The sequence below is a fragment of the Oncorhynchus kisutch genome, linkage group LG13 (genome assembly GCF_002021735.2).
Source record: "Oncorhynchus kisutch isolate 150728-3 linkage group LG13, Okis_V2, whole genome shotgun sequence".
NCBI classification, from domain to species: domain Eukaryota; kingdom Metazoa; phylum Chordata; class Actinopteri; order Salmoniformes; family Salmonidae; genus Oncorhynchus; species Oncorhynchus kisutch.
This window is the reverse complement of record NC_034186.2, coordinates 38,291,675-38,319,622: the sequence shown is the minus strand read 5'-3', so window position 1 is coordinate 38,319,622 and position 27,948 is coordinate 38,291,675. Positions and strand designations below refer to the sequence as shown.

General features: G+C 44.1%; 2 pseudogenes; one reads left to right on the top strand and one right to left on the bottom strand.

Moving 5' to 3' along the window:
• Positions 1 to 73: 73 nt before the first annotated feature.
• LOC109901541 (phospholipid hydroperoxide glutathione peroxidase-like) lies at positions 74 to 27,881 on the bottom strand (annotated as a pseudogene).
• On the top strand, positions 22,966 to 27,359 carry LOC116353163 (DNA-directed RNA polymerases I, II, and III subunit RPABC1-like; annotated as a pseudogene).
• Positions 27,882 to 27,948: the final 67 nt, after the last annotated feature.

Sequence of the window (27,948 nt, the reverse complement as noted above, 5' to 3'; positions counted from 1 at the left end):
GGGCTGAAGCACGTTTACACTTGTTTTTTACGTTGAAAGATAGAATTCCCCATAAACACACTGGACAACAGAATTAGTACAAAAGCGTTTATTATGGAATATGACACTAAGATCATCTTTTCAGGGGGTCAGGATTCTTCTCCGGTGCTGGCTGGCTATGCCTATAGCGGGTCCTCCCAGGGGATTGGTTGCACGCCGTTTTCATCAGGTCTGTCCTACCAGTCAGGCTGGTTTGCGGACAGACTGTCACTGGTCTGGGGAATGGACCCACTCCCAGGCATTGGCTCACCGGAGAGGGAGGGATAGATGCAGTATCAGTGCATTAGACAGTCAGTGATGGAAGAATTACAGGTACTTGGGAAGATCCTTCTCCACCGCCTGAAATGGAGAATAAATAGTTGTGATGAATTGCATCCATGCCTTTTTGTTTCTCTCCTTATATGGATTTAATATAATTCCATTTCATTTGTTAGGTAAGAGCTGAACCAGTAGGCCTATCTGTGCATTAGACATCTCTAACACAAAGAAAGCTCAGATTCAAATTCCTATTCAAATTCAATTGTATTTGTCACATGCTCCAAATACAACAGGTGTTGGTAGACCTTACCATGAAAAGCTTACTTACAAGCCCTTAACCAACAATGCAGTTAAGAAAATAAAGTTAAGAAAATATTTACTGAATAAACAATGGAAAAATGGAAAATAATTTTAAAAAGCAACAAAAAAAATAACAATAATGAGGCTATATTCAGGGGGTACCGGTACCAAGTCAATGTGTGGAAGTACAGGTTAGTCGAGGTAATTTGTACATGTAGGTTGGCGTAAAGTGACTATGTATAGATAATAAACAGCGAGTAGCAGCAGTGTAAAAACAAAGGAGTTGTCAATGCAAATAGTCCAGGTGGCCATTTGATTAATTGCTCAGCAGTCTTATGTTTTGGGGATAGAAGCTATTAAGGAGGCTGCAAACGAGGGTTAGGAAGGAACAGACAGAGTTTCCCATCTACCACACAACAACGTTACTACAGCGTATCCAATTTACCAGCAGATACATTCTTCAAAAGACTCGGTTGGGCAACACGGCCTTCCATCTAACATCAACCTACCGAAGCCCAGCTCAGGGTAAATATTTATTGCATTTTCCTTTTCCAAATGGGCGGTAATTTAGAATGCATAAGATACTGTATTTACAATAGCACAGCTTCGCCCTTTGTTCCTCAGTCTTCTTTCACTCAAACCCAGCCCCTTTTCTTTTGTGTAACCAGCTGTCATATCTGTTCCGCCCGATAGGGACGTTTTCCTTTATGACGTAATTTGTAATCAAGTTATGATTTAATTCTGTGTATGTGTAATTCTGTGTGATTAGTTAGGTATTTAGTAAAATAATTAAACCCAATTTTGTATTGCTGATTCAACTTGTTAGCCAGGGTTGGTGCAGATAACCAAGAATTTACAACTTTCAGATGAGACTGAATTAAGATGACGATTAATATTGACTGCTATTGATGTAAAATATTACTAGGTATTTAAGAGTTTATTCGGGAGAGGACAGCTCTATAAATATTATTTTGTGGTGCCCGACTCTCTAGTTAATTACATTTACATGATTAGCTCAATCAGGTAATATTAATTACGGATAAATTATTTTATAGAATAGCATGTCATATCACTTAATCCGGCATAGCCAAAGACACGACAAGTTCCAGGATCCTTAGCTTAGTGATGAGCTTTGGGGGTACAATGGTGTTGAACGCTGAGCTGTAGTCAATGAACAGAATTCTCACATAGGTGTTCCTTTTGTCCAGGTGGAAAAGGGCAGTGTGGAGTGTGATTCAGATTGCGTCATCTGTGGATCTGTTGAGGCATACCGCCAGCGAATTGGAGTGAGTCTAGAATTTCCGGGATGATGGTGTTGATGTGAGCCATGACCAGCCTTTCAAAGTGCTACGGGGTGGTAGTCATTTAAGCAGGTTACCTTAGTGTTCTTGGACACAGGGACTATGGTGGTCTGCTTGAAACATGTAGGTATTACAGACTCGGTCAGGGAGAGTTTGAAAATGTCAGTGAAGACACTTGCCAGTTGGTCAGCTCATGCTCTGAGTACACGTCCTGGCTCTCCGTCTGGCCCTGCGGCCTTGTGGATGTGAACCTGTCTCGAGGTCTACAGAGAGTGTGATCACAGTCGTCCGTAACAGCTGGTGCTCCCATGCATGCTTCAGTGTTGCTTGCCTCAAAGCGAGCATAAAAGGCATTTAGCCCATCTGGTAGGCTCGCATCACTGGGCAGCTCGCGGCTGGGTTTCGCTTTGTAGTCTGTAATAGTTTGCGGTGTCTGCAAGCGTCATGTCAAAATAGGTTCGTTGATCACCAAATATGGCGTTTCGCTGAGCAACGATTTTCATTTACTCACGTAACTGCTGGTATTTACTTCCAAAAAAGTTCTAAAATTGTTTTTACAAGCAACTTAAAAAATGCCTCTTCGACACTTCCAATGTATCGAGCTGTTATAGGCTAGACTTCCGACCTGTGAGTGGAAGTAATGAGAGATTGGAGGTGCCGAATAGGCACTTTTTCGGTTGCTTGTACATTTTTATTTACACCTTTTTTGGTACATACGGGCTGTAACAGGGGATAGATGAAGATTGTTGCTCAGCGAAACTCCATAATTGGTGATCAACAAACGTATTTTCACATTATAACTTGCTGACCACACCGCCCGCTTTGTAAAATACTTTTATACACACAGTGGGGCAAAAAAGTATTTAGTCAGCCACCAATTGTGCAAGTTCTCCCACTTAAAAAGATGAGAGAGGCCTGTAATTTTCATCATATGTACACTTCAACTATGACAGACAAAATTAGGGGGGAAAATCCAGAAAATCACATTGTAGGATTTTTTATGAATTTATTTGCAAATTATGGTGGAAAATAAGTATTGGGAGAATGGGAGTTTTAATCGCAGCTTCCTAGGTGTTAGAGAGGTCTCTAACGCACATATACTGGTTCAGGTAAGAGCCATGAAAGTAGCAGCTTGCTGTAGGGACATTATGAGATACGATGTTTGCCCCATATTCACATTGTCTGCGTGCTTGATAGAGGATTGCTGCCTGATCCCGATGCCAACACCCCGCTCATCATCACCCTCACATGACCTTCCAACCCCCCGCTACAGCAACACCCCACTCTGTTCAACTGAGCAAATTCATCACTAACAACAATTTTATGGTGTTGTGAGCACATGAACTGGTCAATAATGCATGCTTTTCAGAGGCAAAGTAGCAAGGTATAATGTTAGGGAGGGTGATTCCATGCCGGGCCTGAGGTTATGGTTGAGTACTGCTGTCTTACATGGATGTGTCAGTTAGTCCATCATAGGCCTATGCTGTAATTAGATTCAATGTGTGAGAGTAAAAGTCATTGACTTACGCTGGGATCACCCATCGGTCCATATCTCTTCATAACCTGGCCCTCTCTGTTGATAAGGAACTATAAAGCCAGAGAAAAGGAACTGAGGGTTGGACATTTAAAGTAATTCTGCATTTAACATCCCGTTTCTAGCTGCAAAAACTGGTAATAATCAAAAGGTCTTGTTTTCGATTTGTTAACCCAACAATTCATGAATCTTAAAATAAACCTATAATTAAAGCTAGAATCCTTCATTTAAACAATGACCAAGTGGGCACCCTGCCACTGTTTTGGTTTAAAAGTAAGGGGATGTGCTATGGATGCAAAGATGGACCATCCATGACATCAACATGTATAGTTTTAATCATGTTTTGAGGCTATACAGTGTTTGTTTACATTTACATTGTTTACAAACAAACGCGTACACAAGCTTCTATTTTGGGGTTTGTGTCACGCCTTGGTCTTAGTGTTTTGTGTTTTCGTTATATTATTTGTTCAGGACAGGGTGTGACATGGGTTTATGTTATTGTATTTCGTATTGGGTTGTAGTATTTGGGATCGCGGCTGATTAGGGGTGTTGTATAGGCTTGGCTGCCTGAGGCGGTTCTCAATCAGCTGTCAGGTGATTCTCGTTGCCTCTGATTGGGAACCGTATTTAGGTAGCCTGAGTTTCGCTTTGTCTTTCGTGGGTGATTGTTCCTGTCTCTGTGTTAGTTTGCACCAGATAGCCTCAGTCACTTAGGTTTTTCTTTTTTCATTGTTTTGGAAGAGAAGAGAACGAGCGCCATTCTCCTTGCGGAGATGGTGCTAAATACATCAACACGGTCGGTCCCTGGGATTGGGCTGGCCAACACGATTCGTTTTGCTTGGAAGGAAAAGGAGTTGGAGCCTTTAGGACGGGAAACTTTTGGAAGGATAATATTGATGGGGATTCTAAAGCTGACGGTGAAGGACGTGTTTTGTTTCCAAGGCAACTCGTTGGAGGGAGCATACGACGTGGCACTATATACAGAGGAGAAACACGATGATATCCTGAGAAGGGCAAGAGCAGTGGGAGGCGAGAGGCCGATGAGCCACTATGAAATAACAAGCCTGGCGAAGAATAACTTTCGGGTTGTAACTGTCAACATTTACAACCCATACGTTAAGGATGAAGAGGTGAGGGCCTTTCTGGGGAGATACATGGATAACGTCTCCTCAGCAAGGCACCTCAAAGACTCCCTTGGGTTTTGGAATGGGAGGAGAGGCTTCCAGGCCCTCCTCAGAGAGGACCCAAAGGGACATGGTGGCTACCTCCATCCTCCTGCTATGTTCTCCCTAGGGGCTGACAGGGGGACGTTGTTTTATGCACGTCAGCCCCCGTTTTGCAGGCGCTGTATGGCATACGGCCACATATTCGCCTCGTGCAGCACAAGAAAATGCAGATTTTGTGGATCTGAGGAACACGAGGCGAAGGATTGTGACAAGCCTAAGGCGTGCCACGGGTGTGGCTCGTCAGCACACCTGTGGCGGGGGTGCCCGGCTCGTCAGAGGTCATATGCGTCTGCGGCTGGGGGGGGAGCAGGAGCGGGGGATGGGGGAAGAAGAGGAGGGGAAGGAAGCAAGCCTCATGACCAGAGTACAGGTCCAGAGGGGAAGGCCGCAAGGAAGGAGGAGGAGCAAGAAGCGGCGGATGGAAGAGAGAAGGAAACGGAAGGCACGGGAGTAGGAGAACCAGGAAAAGCGGCGGAAGAAGGCAACCGAGTGGAGGAGCATGAGAGAGAAGAAAGCGAGGGAGGAGTGTTGGAGAAGGAGACGGTGGAAGAGCAAGTGGACTGGGGGGAAAGTGCCCTGGTGGAAGAGATGAGGGGTATGGTGGAGGAGCTGGTGGGGGGGGAGGGTGGTATCTCTCCACTGCCGCCATCACCAAAGAAGAGAATGAAGAGGAGGGTGCGATTGGCCGACAGTGAGAGGGAGGGGATGGCCAAGAGAGTGATGGGGGTGGGAGAAACCTCTGGGTTGCTGCTGGTTTCCCCAGGCCCTCAACTTCTGTTGGGTGGGGACACACCTAACAAGACTCAGGACTGGGTACAGGAGGAGGTGGGGAGTTTTTTGTTTGGGGACTCAGCCTCCCCGATTTTTTTCCAATCCAGCTGCAGCACTGGGGAGGGGGAGGATTGTGGGGGTAGACCCAGGGTGCAGGGCACCCCGGAGCCAAACACTATTCCTGCATCCTGGGTTGGTGAGATGGAGGAAGTGGGGGGGATGTCGGGAGTACGGATGGTGTTTTCACCGGTAGATATGGAGCAGGGGAGCATCGGGTGAGTCTCCTGTTTTTGATTTTTTTTCTGTCTGGGTTTAGAATTTGAGTGTATTACATGTTTTTATTTGATTCTTTCATGGGGTCTAATTTTACTTTTGTTACTTTAAATGTAAGGGGTTTAAGGGATTTTGTTAAGAGGAGGGCGGTTTTTAGTTATTTGGAGGGTGTGGGGTTTGATTTTTGTTTTTTACAGGAGGTTCACCTGAGGGATGGAGGGGATGTTAGTAGGTTTAAGAGGGAGTGGGACAAGGGGGAGTCGGTTTGGGGTATTGGGGGGGTGCACTCATCGGGGGTAGGGATTTTGTGTGGGCGCAGGGAGGTAAAAGTGGACGATTCTTTTGTGGTAATGCAGGGGAGGGTTATAGGGGTGGATGTCACGATAAGGGATTGTAAATTTAGATTAGTGGTGGTGTATGGGCCACAGGTGGTGGCAGACAGGAGGGAGATGGTGGACTGTCTGACGCCCCTGTGTGTCACAAATAGGACATTTGTGATAGGGGGGGATTTTAATACAGATTTAGGAATAGGGGGGGATAGCAGTGCAGGCGCCATTACCAGGCTAATGGCTTGCCATGGTCTGGTTGATGGTGGTCTGCACACTACTCCGAAAATGGCCGGTCCTACATGGCGCAACTCCAGGGGGGTTGAGCGGAGGCTCGACTATATTTTTATACCCAGGTCTTTGGGTAAGTTGTCTGGGCGGCTGTTGCCTGTTTTCTTTTCGGATCACGACGGGGTGCTCCTGCAGGTGGGGTCGCCAGTCTGCCTCTTTGGTAGGGGGTACTGGAAGTTAGATCGGGATGTGCTGGAGGAGCAGGCTTTTGTTGACGGGTTTTATGATTTATTTTGGAGGCTTGAAGGCCTCCGGTCCATGTGCGAGGGGGTGTTAGAGTGGTGGGAATTAGTTAAGGTGAGGATTAGGGCTTTTATAATAGGGTATTGCAAGAGGAAAAAAAGGGAGGAGAGGAGGGAGGTGGATCGTATCCAAAGGTTAATTGAACTCGAGTATGAGGCAGGCAACCTCGGCGGGTCGTTTGACTGGGAGAGATCCGCTACCCTAAAGGCGCAGCTCAGGGAGTTGCAGGAGCGGAAGGCTCGAGCTTTCCTGGAGCGTGCGCATAGTGGCTTTCTAGAACACAATGAGACTTGTTCCGCTATGTTCTTTAAGTCGGTTAGGGCCAGACAGAGTAGGAAGGTAATGCATGGCATTAGGGAAGAAAATGGTAGTATAGTTAGAGAACCAGAGGATATGGTCAGGGTGACAACTGATCATTTCCAAGGTTTATTTAAGGAAAGGGAAATAGATGTAGAGCAGGGAAATGTGTTTTTAGAACACTTGTCCAGGCGGTTGCCGGAGGACATTAGAGAAGTGATGGAGGCCCAGATTTCACTAGAAGAGGTTGAGAGCGCTCTTAGGAGGATGGGAAAAGGGAAGGTGCCTGGGATGGATGGGCTGCCGGCTGAGTTTTATCTCAAGTGTTGGGGTATACTTGGACCAGTGGTCCTCGAAGTCTTAAAGGCCATCCTTGAGACGGGGGTCCCGGGGGGATCAATGGCTGTTGGTGTGCTGTCACTTTTATATAAGAAGGGGGAAGTAATAGACCTTGGCAACTGGCGGCCATTGACCATGCTGTGCGTAGATTACAAGCTACTTGCAAAGGTTTTAGCAGACCGGTTGCGCACAGCCCTTCCCTACGTCGTTCATAGGTGCGGGGTAGAGGGCCGCTCTATTAGATGGAACCTACAGTTAATCAGGGACTCCATCGCTTGGGTTGAAGATAGAGGACTGCCTTTAATGGTAGCAGCGCTAGATCAGGCGAAAGCCTTGGATCGCGTGAATAGATCCTTTTTATTCAGAGTGTTAGGTCGATTAGGATTTGGGGAGAAGTTCATAGGATGGATTCGTACATTATATGTCGGAGCGGGGTGCCGAGTTAGTGTAAATAGTCACTTGGGTGACGTTTTTGACCTCTCGTCTGGGGTCAGGCAGGGGTGCCCACTCTCGGCTCTCCTCTTCGTTCTGTACATGGAGCCTCTGGGGGCTGCCATTAGGGCAGACACAGGGGTGGAAGGCTTGTTGATCCCTGGAAGTGGTGGGCTGCGTGTTAAGATGACGCAGTACGCCGACGACACTTCCTTGCTGCTGTGCAAGGACTCGTGCCTGACAAGGTCCCTTGCCATCTTTGAGGATTTCACCCGAGCGTCGGGAGCGGTTCTGAACCATGCAAAGTCTTCCGTCAAGTTTTTCGGTAGATGGCGCGGTAGAACGGATGTGCCCGGGGGGTTATCTCTCTGTGAGGGGGCCCTGAGGATTCTCGGGGTCCATTTTGAGACCTTCGGCTCAGCGACGCTGAACTGGAACATGCGTATCGCAGTGGTACAGAGGAAGCTAGCAATGTGGAAGGCTAGGTATTTGTCTTTTATGGGCAAAGTCCTGGTCCTAAAGGTGGGTGTGTTGCCGTCTCTTTTGTATTTGGCGTACATCTACCCATTGCCGGCTTGTCTGAGGAGGCCTCTAGTGAGGCTTGTGTTTCAGTTCATGTGAAGTGGCAGGTGCGAGTGGGTCGCCAGGGCACGCATGATCTGTCCCATCGGGGAGGGAGGTAGGGGGGTACCACATTTCCCCCTCAAGCTGGACACAATTTTTGTTTCTTTCTTGTTAACAGAGCTTGCTCATCCAGTGATACACCCATCCGGTTACCTCCTGCGGGTGTTCTTCTCGTATCAGGCGAGAAGCGTAATGGTGTGGTCTAACACGGGTCCTCGGGCAGAACAGCTGCCGTGGCATTTTGGTCATGCGGCCAAGTGGCTGCGTGCGCACCCTGAGGTTGAAGTTGCCCGAGTAGGTTTAGATCACAGGCACCTGTACGAGGAGGCCAGAAAGGCAGGGAGTCCGGTGCCTGTAGTGGGCATCTCGGAAGTGGTCTGGGAGGGAGTGCAGGCGCGGGGTCTGGACAACAGGCTCAAGGACCTGAATTGGTTGAGCCTCCATAGGTGCTTGCCGGTACGTTCCATCATGTACCGGTATAGTTTGGTGCAATCCCCCACCTGTCCAAGATCCTCTTGTGGCAGGGAGGAGACTGTGCGCCATGTCTTTTGGGACTGTGCCTTTGCCGGAGTAGTATGGTCTAGGGCACGGGTGTTGTTAGGTTTGGTAAGGGGGGATTTTGTATTGACGTGGGCCAGGTTAGAGAGAGGTGTAGGGAGAGCGAGAGGGACGGATAGGGACAGGTTTCTGCTCTGGCTTCTCATGAGTCTCTTTAAACGGGGGCTGTGGGAAGCCAGGCAGAACATGGTGAAGACAGGGAGAGATTGGGGGGTGGAAGGGATAGTGAGGAGGGTGGAAGGAGATTTGAGGGGGAGGATGAAGAGGGAGGAGAGGAAGTGGGGGCAGCATGCTGCTCGGGAGAGGTGGAAGGGGGGTTTAGGGCTGGGTGTCATTTAGATTTGTAAAGGGATAGATTAGGGACGGAGAGATAGGGAAAGGTATTTTGTAGGGTGACGGGAGGGAAGATGCTCCCCTGAGGTTTTGTTTGGGGTTTATGTTTAGTTAAATTAGTTAAATTAAAATACCATTATTTGAGTATGTATGAAAATTATGAGTTGTAAAGAATGAATGGTATTGAAGATAATAAATTATTTTTTATAAAAATAAAAAAATAGGCTGTATTAGGTTTCACGTTCCGTTTGTTGTTTTTGTATTTATTTAGTTATTTCATGTATCGTCACTTTTTCCATTAAAGACATGAGTAACCACCACGCTGCATTTCGGTCCGACTCTCCTTCAACAAACGAAGAACGCCGTTACAGAATCACCCACCACATACGGACCGAGCGGAGTGGTTACAGGCAGCGACCGCAGGAAAAGCGAAAGGAGGAATGGACATGGGAGGACGTTATGGACAGCAATGGCATGGAGTATACGACGTGGGAAGAAATCGACAGGTGGGCGGCCGACCCAGAGAGAGTGCAGGAGCCCGCATGGGATTCGCTGGAGCAGTGCGAAGAAGGCTATAGGCGAATGGAGTTGGAGAAACAGACACGGCGGCGCAGAGCGAAACCCGAGAGTCACCCCCAAAAATTTATTGGGGGGGGGGCTCAGAGGGAGAGTGGCTGAGTCAGGAGATGGACCTGAGCCAACTCTCCTTGTTTATCGTGAGGAGCCAAGGAGGAGACCAGAACCAGAGCCGGTGTTAGAGGTGAGCGAAGCAGAGACTGTGAAGGAGTTCATGGGGAAAGTGGAGTGGAGAGTAATGAGGGAGTTGCTAGCTTGGTGCTATAGATATCATATTCGTCCGACGGATCGTGTCGGGGATTTGATGGCACCTGAGTTAGCGCTCCATACTCGTCCTGAGGTGCGTGTTAGTCGGCTGGTGAAGTTGGTGCCAGCCTCACGCACCAGGCCTCCTGTGCACATCCCTAGCCTTGCACATCCTGTGCCACGTCCACACACCAGTCCTCCGGTAGCAGCTCCCCGCACCAGGCTTCCTGTGCGTGTCCTCGCTCCAGTATCACCAGTGCCCGCACCACGCATCAGGCCTACAGTGCGCCTCGCCTCTCCTACGCTGTCGGAGTCTCCCGCCTGTTCAGCACAGCCAGAGCCTTCCTTCCCTCCTGCTCTGTCGGAGTCTCCCGCCTGTTCAGCACAGCCAGAGCCTTCCTTCCCTCCTGCGCTGTCGGAGTCTCCCGCCTGTTCAGCGCAGCCAGCGTTTTCCTCCTCTCCTGCGCTGTCGGAGTCTCCCGCCTGTTCAGCGCTATCAGAGCCTTCCTTCTCTACAGCGCTGCCGGAGCCTCCTGCCTGTTTGAAGCAGCCTGAGCTGTCAGTCTGCAAGGAGCTGCCAGTCTGCAAGGAGCTGCCAGTCTGCAAGGAGCTGCCAGTCTGCAAGGAGCTGTCAGCCTGCATGGAGCAGCCAGAGCTGTCAGTCTGCAAGGAGCTGTCAGTCTGCAAGGAGCTGCCAGTCTGCACGGAGCTGCCAGTCTGCAAGGAGCTGCCAGTCTGCAAGGAGCTGTCAGCCTGCATGGAGCAGTCAGAGCTGTCAGTCTGCAAGGAGCTGCCAGTCTGCAAGGAGCTGCCAGTCTGCAAGGAACTGTCAGTCTGCAAGGAGCTGTCAGCCTGCATGGAGCAGTCAGAGCTGTCAGTCTGCAAAGAGCTGCCAGTCTGCAAGGAGCTGTCAGCCTGCATGGAGCAGTCAGAGCTGTCAGTCTGCATAGAGCAGCTAGATCCGCCAGTCAACCAGAATCTTCCAGATCTGCTAGTCAACCTGAATCTTCCAGATCCGCCAGCCAGCCAGGATCTACCGGAGCCTACTACCTACCTGGGCTTCCTCTCAGTACTGGGCTTCCTCTCAGTACTGGGCTTCCTCTCAGTACTGGGCTTCCTCTCAGTACTGGGCTGCCCCTCAGTTCCGGGCTGCCCCTCAGTCCCGAGCTGCCCCTCAGTCCCGAGCTGCCCCTCAGTCCCGAGCTGCCTCAGTCCCGAGCTGCCCCTCAGTCCCGAGCTGCCCCTCAGTCCCGAGCTGCCCCTCAGTCCCGAGCTGCCCCTCAGTCCCGAGCTGTCCCTCAGTCCCGAGATGCCCCTCAGTCACGAGCTGCTCCTTAGTTCTGTGGGGTTCTGGGTGAGTACTATTAGGCCATGGTCGGCGGCGAGGGTGGATTATCCCAGGACGCGAAGGGGAGGAACTAGGACATTAATGAAGTGGGGTCCACGTCCCGAGCCGGAGCCGCCACCAATGACAGACGCCCACCCGGACCCTCCCTATGGTTTTGAGGTGCGTCCGGGAGTCCGCACCTTGGGGGGGGGGGGTTTCTGTCACGCCTTGGTCTTAGTGTTTTGTGTTTTCGTTATATTATTTGTTCAGGCCAGGGTGTGACATGGGTTTATGTTATTGTATTTCGTATTGGGTTGTAGTATTTGGGATCGCGGCTGATTAGGGGTGTTGTATAGGCTTGGCTGCCTGAGGCGGTTCTCAATCAGCTGTCAGGTGATTCTCGTTGCCTCTGATTGGGAACCGTATTTAGGTAGCCTGAGTTTCGCTTTGTCTTTCGTGGGTGATTGTTCCTGTCTCTATGTAGTGTTCACCAGATAGGCTGTATTAGGTTTCACGTTCCGTTTGTTGTTTTTGTATTTATTTATTTATTTCATGTATCGTCACTTTTTCCATTAAAGACATGAGTAACCACCACGCTGCATTTCGGTCCGACTCTCCTTCAACAAACGAAGAACGCCGTTACAGTTTGACAGTTGAACTATGCCAATGAGGCATTTATAAGTTATATTTTCCAAGAATCAATGGGTATATACAGTACCAGTTAAAAGTCTGGACTCACCTACTCATTCAAGGGTTTTTCTTTATTTTTATTATTTTCTACATTGTAGAATAATAGTGAAGACATCAAAACTATGAAATAACACATATGGAATCATGTAGTAACCAAGTGTTAAACAAATCAAAATATATTTGAGATTTGAGATTCTTCAACCCTTTGCCTTGATGACAGCTTTGCACACTCTTGGTATTCTCTCAACCAGCTTTATCTGGAATGCTTTTCCAACAGTCTTGTTGGATATTAGCCCTTGTTGGCTGCTTTTCCGTCACTCTGCGGTCCAACTCATCCCACACCATCTCAATTGGGTTGAGGTTGGGTGATTGTAGCGGCCAGCTCATCTGATACAGTACCATCACGCTCCTTCTTGGTCAAATAGCCTTACACAGTCTGGAGGTGTGTCATCTGTTCATCTACTCTGTGTCTCGCAGAGATACGGCGGTTAGAACCAAAAATCTCAAATTTGGACTCATCAGACAAAAGGACAGATTTCCACCGGTCTAATGTTCATTGCTAGTGTTTCTTGACCCAAGCAAGTTTCTTCTTATTGGTGTCATTTAGAAATGGTTTCTTTGCAGCAATTCGACCATGAAGGCCTGATTCACACAGTCTCCTCTGAACAGCTGATGTTGAGATGTGTCTGTTACTTGAATTCTGTGAAGCATTTATTTGGGCTGCAATCTGAGGTGCAGTTAACTCTAATGAATTTATCCTCTGCAGCAGAGGTAACTCTGGGTCGTCCTTTCCTGTGGCGGTCCTCATGAGAGCCAGTTTCATCATAGCGCTTGATGGTTTTTGCGACTGCACTTGAAGGAACTTGAAAAGTTCTTGAAATTTTCCGGATTGACTGACCTTCAAATCTTAAAGTAATAATAGACTGTCGTGTCTCTTTGCTTATTTGTTCTTGCCATAATATGGATTTGGTCTTTTACCAAATAGGGCTATCTTCTGTGTACCACCCCTACAGTACCTTGTCACAACACAATGCATTTGAGCCAATCAGCTAAGAACGAAAGAAATTCCACAAATTAACTTAACAAGGCGCAGCAGTTAATTGAAATGCATTCCAGGTGACTACTTCATGAAGCTGGTTGAGAGAATTTGTATTTTTATTCATCCTTTATTTAACTAGGTAAGTCAGTTAAGAACAAATTCTTATTTACAATGACGGCCTACCATAAGGCAAAAGTCCTCCTGGGGCTGGGATTAAAAATAATTACAAATAAATATATCCATGACTGAGTCTTTGAATGAAAAGATTGAGATAAAACTGTCCAGTTTGAGTGTTTGTTGCAGCTCGTTCCAGTCACTAGCTGCAGCAAACTGAAAAGAGGAGCGACCCAGGCATGTGTGTGCTTTGGGGGACCTTTAACAGAATGTGACTGGCAGAATGGGTGTTGTATGTGGAGAATGAGGGCTGCAGTAGATATCTCAGATAGGGGGGAGTGAGGCCTAAGAGGGTTTTAAAAATAAGCATCAACCAGTGGGTCTTGCGATGGGTATACAGAGATGACCAGTTTACAGAGGAGTATAGGGTGCAGTGATGTGTCCTATAAGGAGCATTGGTGGCAAATCTGATGGCCGAATGGTAAAGAACATCTAGCCGCTCGAGAGCACCCTTACCCGCCGATCTATAAATTATGTCTCCGTAATCTTTCATGGTTAGGATGGTCATCTGAATTAGGGTTAGTTTGGCAGCTTGGGTGAAATAGAAGCGATTACAATAGAGGAAACCAAGTCTAGATTTAACTCTAGCCTGCAGCTTTGATATGTGCTGAGATGTGCTGACAGTGTACAGTCTAGCCGTACTCACAAGCACTTGTGCGAGGTGACTACCTCAAGCTCTAAACCTTCAGAGGTAGTAATCACACCTGTGGGGAGTGGGGCATTATTCTTACCAAACCACATGACCTTTGTTTTGGAGGTGTTCAGAACAAGGTTAAGGGCAGAGAAAGCTTGTTGGACACTAAAAGTTTTTTATAGGGCATTTAACACAAAATCCGGGGAGGGGCCAGCTGAGTATAAGACTGTATCATCTGCATATAAATGGATGAGAGAGCTTCCTACTGCCTGAGCTATGTTGTTGATGTAAATTGAGAAGTGCGTGGGGCCTAGGATGGAGCCTTGGGGTACTCCCTTGGTGTGACAGGCAGTGGCTGAGACAGCAGATTTTTCTGACTTTATACACTGCACTCTTTGAGAGAGGTAGTTAACAAACCAGGCCAAAGACCCCTCAGAGACACCAATACTCCTTAGGCGGCCCACAAGAATGGAATGGTCTACCATATCAAAAGCTTTGGCCAAGTCAATAAAAATAGCAGCACAACATTGTTTGAGAATCAAGGGCAATGGTGACACCATTGAGGACCTTTAAGATTGCAGTGACACATCCATAACCTGAGAGGAAACCAGATTAAATACCAGAGAGAATACTATATCCATCAAGAAAGCCAGTCAGTTAATTATTGACAAGTTTTTCCAACACTTTTGATAAACAGGGCAAAATAGAAATAGGCCTATAACAGTTAGGCTCCTCTTGATCTGTGTGTGCAAAGCTCTCATCAAGGCAAAGGGTGGCTACTTTGAAGAATCTCAAATATAAAATATATTTTGATTTGTTTAACACTTTGTGTTGGTTACTACATGATTCCATATGTGTTATTTCATAGTTTTGATGTCTTGATCTCTTTCATAGTTTTGATGCCTACACTATTATTATTATTATACAATTTAGAAAATAGTAAAAATAAAGAAAAACCCTTGATTGATTAGGTGTGTCCAAACATTTCACTGGTAGTGTACATATAAAAATCATGAGCTGGCGCACACCAAGAAAAATGATTTTGTGTGGAGGTGCTGACTACACTCCATATACAGTATAAACTCCCAGTAATTTATTGAATAAATCACCAACGTTTCGGCATCACTGTGCCTTCTTCAGGTGATGCCGAAACGTTGCTGATTTAACCAATAAATTACTGGGAGTTTACATATGGAGTGTGTGACGCTCTTTATTTTTATGGTACTGTACATATAGCGTTCATTTAAAGTAAAAAATGGATGTGGCAATTAAGGATGTAGCAATCTAGCCTTAAGTTTGTATTTGTATTACTCTAGGCCCAGAAAGACCACGATAATACGACTACCTAATTATTATTTTTTTAAACAAAAATAGACATAGGCCAGGGGTATTCAGTCAGGGATCCAAGGAGGTACAGTAGGGGGTCTGGAAAATGTGCTTTTTAAAATTTATTTTTTATGAATATCGCTATCAACAGAATAAACACATTTATTTACATACCTAGAGTAGAGAATATGATAATTTCTTTCCAATGATGTCAACTTTATTTCTTTACTCCTAATATTGAGGAAATTACACTCATTGGAGTCAATTACTCCCACTGGAGTAACCGACATAGGCTTTGAAAAAGTCCCCGTGAATAGGCTGCTGGCTGCTGGTAAGCTTTCTTGACTTGGACATTCATTTTTGCCAACACATGGCTAACCTTTTTTTCAACCAGTTAAACAACTGCTCTTAGTGAAAAGAACCCTTCACTTTTTCCACATTTTGTTACATTACAGCCTTATTCTAAAATTGATCAAATTATTTTTTCCCCTCAATTTACACACAATACCCCATAATGACAAAAGCTAAAACATGTTTTCGGGAATTTTTGCAATAAGGCTGTAAAGTACCAAAATGTGGAAAAACTGAAGGGGTCTGAATATTTTCTGAATTAACTGTATGTTTGGAGTTAGCCTATTAGCTAGAAAGGTATGTTAGAGTTTACACTTCCAATTATAATGTGGGGAGGTGAAAATAATGAAAAACTATCTAACAAATCTATTCATTTTAAAATGTTGATTACTTGTCCTTGCCGTTATCATTCACTTGATGATAAGACATGCGAAAAAATGTATGTTTTGTCAACGTATGATTCGTGTCCCTGGGTTTTCCTGGGAGGGGGTCCCTGGGCAAGAAAAGGAGGAAGAACCCTGACATAGGCTATAACGTTGAACTCGATGGGCATGGCACTGAGCAACCTTTTCTTTCACGAGGGATATAATCTTGGCACAAAACTCTGGGTTACTCCAACTCAACTTGTTCTGATGGGAATATCCGATGACTAATAAGAAATAAATATACCTTAGTGAAATTCCACTTGATGCCACTGATGAGACAAAAAAACAAGGTCATTAGATGAAGCAATCATTAACACAGTGACAATAACCAAACTCGTACACGTTACATTAGAACATCTACTTATATACTGCATATAAGCCATTATGCTTATCTGAGCAATAGTAAGCAGTTGTAATTTTTTTTATATCATGTGTTTTAAGTCTTAACATATTTTCTATGTATGGTCAAAAATAATCATATGTGATGAGTCTAACCACTCCATTAGTAACACGTCTCTCCAATACGTCTCCACTTACTTTCCCAGGAAGCTTCTCCCCTTGGGCTGCTCCTTCAGCCACTTCCACACGGGGTGGGCGTTGGGCCCGTTCACATTGATCTTACTGAACATTGGGAAATCAGCATTGTAGGACTTGGCAAAATTCTTGATCTGAGATTCAGTGCCAGGTTCCTAAAATTAACACAAAATATACCATTGTAGTAACATAATAATAATCATGTTGTAAAAATGCTTTAGGTGTAGACTTGAGACTTGAAATAAATACAAATTAGATGTAGCTACCTGTCTCCCGAACTGGTTGGAGGGGAAGGCCAGGATGCGTAAACCTTTCTCAGCGTACTTCGCGTGCATCTCCGCAAACTGAGAGTAGTTTACTGGGGTTGTACTTCATTTAGAGGCAACATTGACGATAATAACAACGTCGCCCCTACACACACACACACACACACACACACACACATTAAAACACAGGAGATAACAGGTTCGGGGCTTTTGGAAGGGGTATGGTGAATGATGTATAACATGATTGTGGTTATTTAGCATTGCGATACTCGTTAGTATAGTAGCAAGGAAACACTTCTAGAGGAAAACGGTCCTAATGTTGGAAACAAACAACACAATATTTAACATACAGCAGGTTTTTAAAGGACCAAAGAGTTGTTTTCATTTTTGCCATGAAAAATAATATTTCAATACTGGTATCGTCACAGCCCTATTATATAGTATTTTGGAATGCTGAGTAACTTCTTCCACCTTCTCACCTGTATTTCTCGAGGGATACCTCGTTGCCATCAATATCCTTTGCAGAGAAGTCATAAATAGACGAGGCCATCTGCCAGTCCTCTGTCGGAGCAGACTGGGAAGGAAGAGAATAAAAGAAGAGTGAGTAAAATATTTGTTTGTTTGTCCTGTTTGGTGCTAGCTCATGAATACCTGTCTGATGTGGGTGCAGGCACATATGTGCGCTCTCTCACGCTCACTGTAAAGACAAACTAAGCCTGAGCCAGAATGTCAGCGAACCTCACTATCTCTCTGAAAGTGATATATAAAAGTGATATTAAAAAGTCAATATTCTAATAAAATGCCTTGGTGCTCATCCATTCTACACCGAAATCTGTCACACCCTGATCTGTTTCAACTGTCCTTATTTTCCCCGGTGTATATATCCCTGTGTTTCCTGTCTCTCTATGCCAGTTCGTCTTGTTTGCCAAGTCAACCAGCGTTTTTCCTTGCTCCTATTTTTTTCCCAGTCTCTTTTGGTTCTAGTCCTCCTGGTTTCGACCCTTGCCGAACCCACCTGCCTGTCCACTCTGCCTGTTCTGTCTTCAAGTCTGCCTATCCCCTTGTACTGTTTGGACTCGGATCTAGTTTTCTGAACCCCTGTCTGGCCTGACCTCGAGACTGCCCTTCGTCTGGTACTGTTTTGGACTCTGACCCGGTTTATGAACTCTCGCCTGTCCCCGACCTACCTTTTGCCTACCCCTTGGATGAATAAATATCGGAGCTCAACTATCTGCTTCCTGTGTCTGCATTTGGGTCTCGCCTTGTGTCCTTATAGAAATCCATGTAATAACACATTTGGAAAAGGTGTTTGAATGACAGAAAAGCAGCAATTCATATGTGTTAACGTTACTGATTACAAGGGTGTATTTTCCCCTTCCACAATAAACACTATGCACATGGCATACGTCCAGAGACAGATTCAACAGCAGAAAACCTTCCATAGTCAATATCTCCAAAACATTTTAATCAAAGTGCTGTTTTGATTCACCATTCCTTAGTAATCTTACCAATGTCGAGAGCATGACAGAGAAAAGGACAGCGGATCCTAGTAGATGCATGTCCCGTCAAGTCTTGCCAGCGTTTTTATCTGTGTTTTTTTCCTCTGTCTGGTTTTTGTTCTCGTCTCCCCGGTTACAACCTTTTGCCTGTCCTGACCCTGCCCGCCATCTACATCCGCCAACTATTTACCAGGATTACAAACCCATCCCTGTCATCGACCTGCCTTTTGCCAGCCCCTGTGTACTCAATAAATCTCTGAGACTTGAACCATCTGCCTCACTTGTCTGCATCTGGGTCTCACCCTGAGTCATGATAAGTATAGTATCCCTATGCTACAAAACCCCACTATTTCACCAAACTACACTGAACAAAAAGAAAGTGTAAAGTATAAAGTGTTGGTTCCATGTTTCATGAGCTGAAATAAAAATTCTTTGAATTTCTCCAATTTCTGCCAATATAATCCATCCACCTGATAGGTGTGGCATAGCAAGAAACTGATTAAACAGCATGATCATGAAATTGGTGCACCTTGTGCTGGGGACAATAAAAGGCCACTTTAAAATGTGCAGTTGTCACACAACACAATGCTACAAATGTCTCATGTTAAGGGAGAGTGCAATTGGCATGCTGACTGCAGGAATGTCCACCAGAGCTGTAAACAGATAATTGACTGTTAATGTCTCTACTATAAGCTGCCTCCAATGTCGTTTTAGAAAAATTGGCAGCACGTCCATCCGGCCTCACAACCGCAGACCACATGTAACCACGTCAGCTCAGGATCTTCACATTCAGCTTCTTCACCTGTGGAATTGACTGGGGGGGGGGGGGGGGCACCAGTGCGTGGGCTGGCAGCCAAGTGGGTGGGCCTATTCCTTCCGAGGCCCACCCGTGCCCAGTCATGTGAAATCCATAGATTAGGGCCTAATGAATTTATTTCAATTAACTGACTTATCTTAATTGTAAAATCTTTGACATTGTTGCAATTATATTTTTGTTCAATATCACTTCATAACATCTTTAGCATAACAATATGGTATAGAATAGAAACAACAGATGTGCTTATGTTTGCATTTTCGTGAGAAAATCTGAGAATCAGTATTTTCATATGAGGGTAGTGGTGCCAGGCAATGCCTTATATAACATGCCTGACAGTGGTAGGCAACAGAATTGATTCAGTAGAGGTAATTTCACCATTCTGAAAAGGTGAAGCCAGAGGAAAATATGAACCCTTCACAATGTTTCAACTTTACCACTCACTGATGTCATCTAACAAACAAGGTAAATCATATAGCCTACTCACACATATTGAGGATATAAAGGAAGGTTCTGACACCATACAGCAGGGATCGTCAACTAGATTCAGCTGGAACATAATTACAAATAATCTGTAGACCGCAAATTGACAGCAAGAAGCCCAAACAGATACAATATTTGACTAAAACAATTATTTCAAAACCTGCTTACATTTGTATACGGTCATATACACTGAGTGTACAAAACATTAGGAACATATTTCTACATGACATAGATTGCAGGTCAAAGTTATGATCCCTTATTGATTTCACTTGTTAAATCCACTTCAAATCAGTGTAGATGAAGTGGAGGAGACAGGTTAAAGAATGATTTTTAAGCCTTGAGACATGGATTGTGTATGTGTGCCGTTCAGAGGGTGAATGGGCAAGACAAAATACTTATGTGACATTGAACGGGGTATGGTAACAGGTGCCAGGCGCACCGGTTTGAGTGTGTCAAGAACTGCAACGCTGCTGGGTGCTCAACAGTTTCCCATGTGTATCAAGAATGGTCCACCATCCAAAGGACATCCAGCCAACTTGACACAACTATGGGAAGCATTGGAGTCAATATGGGCCAGCATCCCTGTGGAACACTTTCAAGACCTTGTAGAGTCCATGCTGCGATGAATTGAGGTTGTTCTGAGGGCAAAAGGGGGTGAAATTCAATATTAGGAAAGTGTTACTAATGTTTTGTACACTCAGTGTATATATACATTTCTATTTCTAATATGCGTGGGAATACTTTGGAACAGAAGGCTTGGGGGGCCAAATAAAAATCACCAACTGGCCGCCAGTTGGGTAACCCTGCCATATAGCCTACCCTCTGTATACCCCCATACCAAATAAATATCTAAACTGAAAACCAGACAGATGATACTTGTCCATATATTTTCCAATTTACAGACACAATATCCTTTAACACCCTGTATTTCCATAGCTTTTTTACAGACATCAAATGATGAATGCATCATCCAGAGTATAATGACATACTAAAACAAAAACTGCTAAATTGTCCTAATATGCACTGTAGGTTAGGCCACTTTGCTGATAGCAGGTTATCAGTACAAACCAGAAGGGCAGTGGAAGTAATGGTTTCATGACACATCCGATGTCCCCAGTTAATCTAATGTAGCGGGGGTGGAATAAAGTCCCCTGTAAACAAGAAAGGCAAAAACAATACAATAGCTACAATCAACAATGTTAGACACACTTGGAATTCAGTAAACTAATAATCTACATGTGTTTTTTTATTAGATAGCTAATGGTAAATGTTATGATATCAAATTCATTCTTAATACGACTAACAAGAAGGACTCCACAGCTTGCCAATGCCCCAAATATCAAGGCACAATTAATTTGCCATATTTTGTAACTAGATTGATGTAGCAATACATGGCTACGTACATAAGGGTTTGTTGGTTGTGAACATAGAGAATGATAGAGGCCTATAGTGTGTATTACCATTGGCTGTGCCATTGAGGGCATCCACCATTTTTTATGTAGACTAGGGATTCATATCACAGATGAGTTATACAAATCTTTGTTCATATTTTCCAGAACATCTACCAAGTTTCAATACCGGGAATAAATCATATTTATCTCAAGAAATACCTTTGAAAAAAATCGCACCCAGGGTTCTCCCAAAATAAAAATATTCTCTGCACCACTATGTAAAGGTTTCACAGCAAGTGAAACTGATATTTAGTAATGATAGAGTAACTTTGATCACCAATGACATTGTGATTATCATGTTTCTCAATTGATTCAGTGCATTTCATCAGTAGGCCTAGGCTTCAATTTGCATTCCGCCCAAACAGATCCACAGATGATGCAATCTCTATTGCACTCCACACTGCCCTTTCCCACCTGGACAAAAGGAACACCTATGTGAGAATGCTACTCATTGACTACAGCTCAGCATTCAACACCATAGTACCCTCAAAGCTCATCACTAAGCTAAGGAACCTGGAACTAAACACCTCCCACTGCAACTCGATCCTGGACTTCCTGACGGGCCGCCCCCCAGGTGGTGAGGGTAGGTAGCAACACATCTGCCACGCTGATCCTCAACACTGGAGCTCCCCCCCAACACTGGAGCCTGCCATCCAGGACCTCTACACCGGGCGGTGTCCGAGGAAGGCCCTAAAAATTGTCAAAGACCCCAGCCACTCCAGTCATAGACTGTTCTCTCTACCACTGCATGGCAAGCGGGACCGGAGTGCCAAGTCTAAGACAAAAAGGCTTCAACAGTTTTTACGCCCAAGCCATAAGACTCCTGAACAGGTAACCTAATGGTTACCCAGACTATTTGCATTGTGTGCCCTCCACCAACCCCTCTTTTACGCTGCTGTTACTCTCTGTTTATCATATATGTATAGTCACTTTAACTATACATTCATGTACATACTACCTCAATTGGCTCGACCAACCAGTGCTCCTGCACATTGGCTAACCGGGCTATCTGCATTGTGTCCCACCACCCGCCAAACCCCTCTTTTTACACTACTGCTACTCTCTGTTCATCATATATGCATAGTCACTTTAACCATACCTACATGTACATACTACCTCAATCAGCCTGACTAACTGGTGTCTGTATATAGCCTTGCTACTGTTATTTTCACATTTCTTTTTAGTGTTGTTTTATTTCTTTACTTACCTACACACATGCGCGCGCACACACACACACACCTTTTTTTCACACTATTGGTTAGGGCCTGTAAGTAAGCGTTTCACTGTAAGGTCTACTACAGGTCTACTGTATTCGGCACACGTGACAAGTAAACTTTGATTTGATTTGTTTATATTTTTGTTCAGTATAGTAGCTGCATCAACTTTCACAAATAGCTAACTTCATTAGTTGTAAAGAAGATATGACACCCAAATCACATAAAAGGAAGCAATTGATATTCACTAGTTGTTACGGTTTTCTTCCGTCGAAGGAGAGTCAGACCAAAATGCAGCGTGGTTAATAATATACATATTTAATAATGAAGGAAAGCGAACAATACAAAAACAACGAACGGAATGATATATACAGCCTATCTGGTGAACAACAAACACAGAGACAGGAACAATCACCCACAAAACACTCAAAGAACATGGCTGCCTAAATATGGTTCCCAATCAGAGACAACGAGAATCACCTGCCTCTGATTGAGAACCGCCTCAGGCAACCATAGACTATGCTAGAAAACCCCACTAAGCCACAATCCGAAAACCTACGAAAAACCCCCATACATAAACACAACTCAAAATAATCCCATTTCACACCCTGGCCTGGCCAAATAAATAAAGAAAACACAAAATACTAAGACCAGGGCGTGACACTAGTTATTGTTTTATGCTTCATGGTGTAATGGAGTATGAATGACCTGTCTTGTAGTAGCCAGAAAAGATGACAATTTGCTATAGTTTTAGCTATGCTTCATGGTTCAATGGATCCAGTATGAATGACCAGTCTTGCTGCCACATTATATGAAAAGGCTCACTGTACAACTATCTCCTTGTTGGTCAGCTGTGTCATGACGGAGGCTACCTGGTGAGCCAAGGTGATTTGGACCAGACCTTGTATGAGTTTAAAAGTCAGTTCGAGGACAAACCCAGCAAGGGTCGTCCATAACGGCAGACCCCATCGTACTGGTAGTACATAACAATGACCCCACGGACCAGATGTTTGTTTTCTTTCCTGGTAATGTTATTGACCGTGTAGCCACAACATTGGGAGTCGCCCAATGTAGGCCGTAATATTAACCAGGCAAATTAAATATGAGTCGGCACCTGTCAGTTTGCTTTAGTCCTGTAATTGTTAAAACAATATTGAATTCCTTCATTTTCACCCATGCAGAGAAGCCTGAAGTTGGTATCAAGACCGTCAAGATGTACTGCCAGCGGATGCAGGAGGAGAACATCACACGTGCTGTACTGCACTGTAGTTCAGATGGGAATGACACCTTCCGCTAAGCAGGTGAGGTTTTCAAATGAACAACTTTGATGTACATCTGTGTACATTTAAAACTTCCTGATGCACGGATCTCGCTAACGGGATCAAAATCGACAACATCCGGTGAAGCTGGAGCACGGCAAATTCAAATGACAAAATTGTAATATTAAACATTCATGAACATACAAGTGTCCTACATCATTTAAAAGCTTAACTTCTTTTTAATCCAACCACGTTGTCATTTTCAAAAAGGCTTTACGGCGAAAGCATAAAATGCGATTATCTGAGGACAGCGCCCCACACCAAAATACTTTTCCAAACCAGCACAGGCTTCACAAAAGTAACAAATAGCGATAAGATAAATCACTTACCCTTGAAGATCTTCCTCTGTTTGCAATCCCAAGGGTCCTCATTTTCAAAAAACAAGCCTGAGACCCTTTCTAAAGACTGTTGACATCTAGTGTAAACCATAGGAACTGTAATCTGGGTGCTATTTATTTGTATATCCCATAGACAAGAATTGAAATGGACTGTGACCTCAGAAAAACATTTTCCGGATGGATTTTCCTCAGATTTTCACCTGCCATATCAGTTCTGTTATACTCACAGACATTATTTTAACAGTTTTAGAAATGTCAGAGTCTATCCAAAGCTACCAATTATATATGCATATCCTAGCTTCTGGGCCTAGGTAACAGGCATTTTACTTTGGGCACGTCATTCATTGGAACTTCCGAACACTGCCCCCTAGCCCTAAGAGGATTCATTAAAGGCAATTTTTTCATATCATATTTTAGTCACTAGTTGACATGGCCCCCCAAGTACATCCTGGAACAGTTTCTACAGCAGGATCGTCTAATAAACATCACTGAGCATCAGGTAAGCGGATGGAAAAAAATCGGATTTTTGTTGATATGATATAGTCATTAAACAATATCACAGTAATCTAATATGATTGTCTTGCTTTTCTTCCTTTTGTTGCAGCTGGTTCCTGAACACATAGTCATGACAAAAGAGGAACTGTCTGAATTGCTGTTACTACAGTATCCTTTCACAGCATGGAATACAAACTCATATCTGGATGGAGTATAAATCCTCTATTGTATGGACTGTATTAACATGCATAGCCACCCCAAATTATCAAACTTTTAAATAAAAAATAAAAATGATTCACTTCGATAAATTACAAATTGGTGATATTATATCTATATATATAAATATATATATATATATATAAATATTAATCTAATACTGGATCGCATTATATAGATAGTTGTGTGTTGGGATTCCTTCACCGGTCTCTCAGTCAACTGAAGGAAAGCCAGCTGCCTATCGTATGCTCCAACAAGGAGACCCTGTGGCCCGGTACTTTGGATTGAAAAGAGGCCAGGTACAAATTCATCTCATAGACCTATTGCCTAAAATGCTGTTAAAGAGATTCTCTGTTAGTTTTGTATACTTTTTAGCCAGTAGTTCTGAAAGTAGCACTCACCAGCCAAAAGTAGTCCCTGAAAATTGTATACTATGTCACGTACAGTGCCTTCAGAGAGTATTTATACACCTTGACTTATTCCACATTTTGTTGTTACAGCTTGAATTCAAAATGGATAAAATATGTTTTTTTCTCACCCATCTACACACAACAGCCGATAATGACAAAGTGAAAACGTGTTTTTAGAAATATCTCATATTCATGATGTCTTTGTGAGACGCAGAGTAGGTGAACGGATGATCTCCACATGTGTGGTTCCCACCGTGAAGCATGGAGGAGGTGTGATGGTGCTTTGCTGGTGACACTGTCTGTGATTTATTTAGAATTCAAGGCACCCTTAACCAGCATGGTTACCACAGCATTCTACAGCGATACGCCGTCATATCTGGTTTGCGCTTAGTGGGACTATCATTTGCTTTTCAACAGGACAATGACACAAAACACACCTCCAGGCGGTGAATGGGCTATTTGACCAAGAAGGAGAGTGATGGTGCTGCATCAGATGACCTGGCCTCCACAATCACCCAACCTAAACCCAACTGAGATGGTTTGGGATGAGTTGGACCGCAGAGTGAAGGAAAAGTAACCTACAAGTGCTCAGCATATGTGGGACCTCCTTCAAGACTGTTGGAAAAGCATTCCAGGTGAAGCTGGTTGAGAGAATGCCAAGAGTGTACAAAGCTGTCTTCAAGGCAACGGGGGGCTACTTTGAAGAAGTTTTGATTTGTTTAACTTTTTTGGTTACTACATGAGTGCTATTTTATAGTGTTGATGTCTTCACTATTATTCTAAATAGTAAAAAATAAATAGGTGTGTCCAAACTTTTGCCTGGTACTGTAAGTAATCACACCTCGAGTCAATATGTTGTAGAAGCACCTTTGGCCGCGATTACCGCTGTGAGTCTTCCTGGGTAAGTTTCTCAGAGCTTTCCACACCTGGACTGTGCAACATTTGCCCATTCTTTTCAAAATTCTTCAAGCTCTGTCAAATTGGTTGTTGATCATTGCTACAACCATTCTCAGGTCTTGCCAAGTAGATTTAAGTCAAAACTGTAACTCGGCCACTCAGGAACATTCACTGTCTTCTTGGTGAGCAACTCCAGTGTAGATTTGGCCTTGTGTTTTAAGCTATTGTCCTGCTGGAAGGTGAATTTGTCTCCCAGTGTCTGGTGGAAAGCAGATTGAACCAGGTTTTCCTCTAGGATTTTGCCTGTACTTAGCTCTATTCCGTTTCTTTTTTATCCTGAAACAATCTCCAGTTCTTAACGATTACAAGCATACCCACAACATCATGCAGGCACCACTATGTTTGAATGGAGAGTGGTACTCAGTAATGTTTTGTATTTGCCCCAAACATAACACTTTGCATTCAGGACAACACGTTTATAGCTTTGCCACCTTTTTTGCAGTATTACTTTAGTGCCTTGTTGCAAACAGGATGCATGCTTTGGAACATTTTTATTCTGTGCAGGCTTCCTTTTCACTCTGTCAATTAGGTTAGTATTGTGGAGTATCTACGATGTTGTTGATCCATCCTCAGTATTCTCCTATCGCAGCCATTAAACACTGTAACTGTTTCAAAGTCACTATTATGAAATCCCTGAGCGGTTTCGTTCCTCTCCAGCAACTGATTTAGGCAGGAAGCCTGTATCTTTGTAGTGACGATGAATTGATACACCATCCAAAGATGAATTAATATCTTCACATGCTCAAAGGGATATTCAATGTCTGCTTTTTTAATTTTTACCCATCTACCAATAGGTGCCCTTCTTTGCGAGGCAATGGATCACCTCCCTGGTCTTTGTGGTTGAATCTGTGTTTGAAATTCACTGGTCAACTGAGGGACCTTACAGATAATTGTATGTGTGGGGTTTGAATACTTAGAGTCATACTTGGCACAGCACATCTTCAAGAAAGACTCTTTCAAACTAGGGATTTCGGGGCTAATTGGGGTTAGAGAGTAATTCTGCTCATAGATTATGCATATCTATAAACTACACATTGGTACATCCAGCCTAAAGCGGGAGGTTAAATAAAGCCTTAGTAGTCGCCGGAGCATGTCTTAAACATTTTAATGAAATGACTCAACACCGGTCATGACGTTAAGTGTTTTAACTGGGCTCTTGACTCTTTGCTGTGATAGGTAGTAAAGATCATCAGACCCAGTGAGACCGCTGGGTGACATATCACCAACAGGCTGGTCCAGAGAGGATTTCAATGTGTGAATATCTTGATTGCACTTTTAGGGCTGTTTCCTAACCGGTTTCTCTGCATTGTTAATAATTTATTATGACTACAATGCATTGTTTATTCAGATGTATTGGGGATTGTAGTACATTTGAAAAAGTTCCTTCTGATTCTACTCTTGTCCCTTTAGCTACACTGCGCTGTTTGTAAAGAGCAGTGGGTGAGCCAACACTGAGCCAATACGGTTGTTTACTCGTGGATTATTCTACAGCTGGCCTCACATTTCTTTGGATGAAGCGAGGGATTTTTTTTGTTAGTACAGGTTTGTAATTTTGTACAATAAATCTTTAAACAGACATCGTTGGAACAACACACGAATGGAAGTTGCTCACATTGATTGTGTCAAATGTCACATCACAATTGTTGTTAGGCTAATATAAAGGGGAACACAGTTAATAGATAATCTCAACTGGTGGAGTGCATAGCAAGTTTTAAAACTAGCAAGTAGAAATATAAGTCATGGGGGCCATTAGGTTGAAGGTGTTAATCTAATGACCTTAGCAAAAAAGTACAATATACTGAATCATGATAAATGAACTGTAAAAAGTTCATGTCCACATACCTCTTTCCTGAAGTGAGCCATCTACTGTAGTGTGTACTGTAGTGTGGGCAGCTCAGACTGAGCTAGGCAAAGGGCTTGAACAAAATTCAAATGTTGTGGATAATGTTTACGTCAATGGCCCTACAGGACTATTATTAAAACATTTGCCTAACCAGTTTCCGGATTACTAAACCAGCC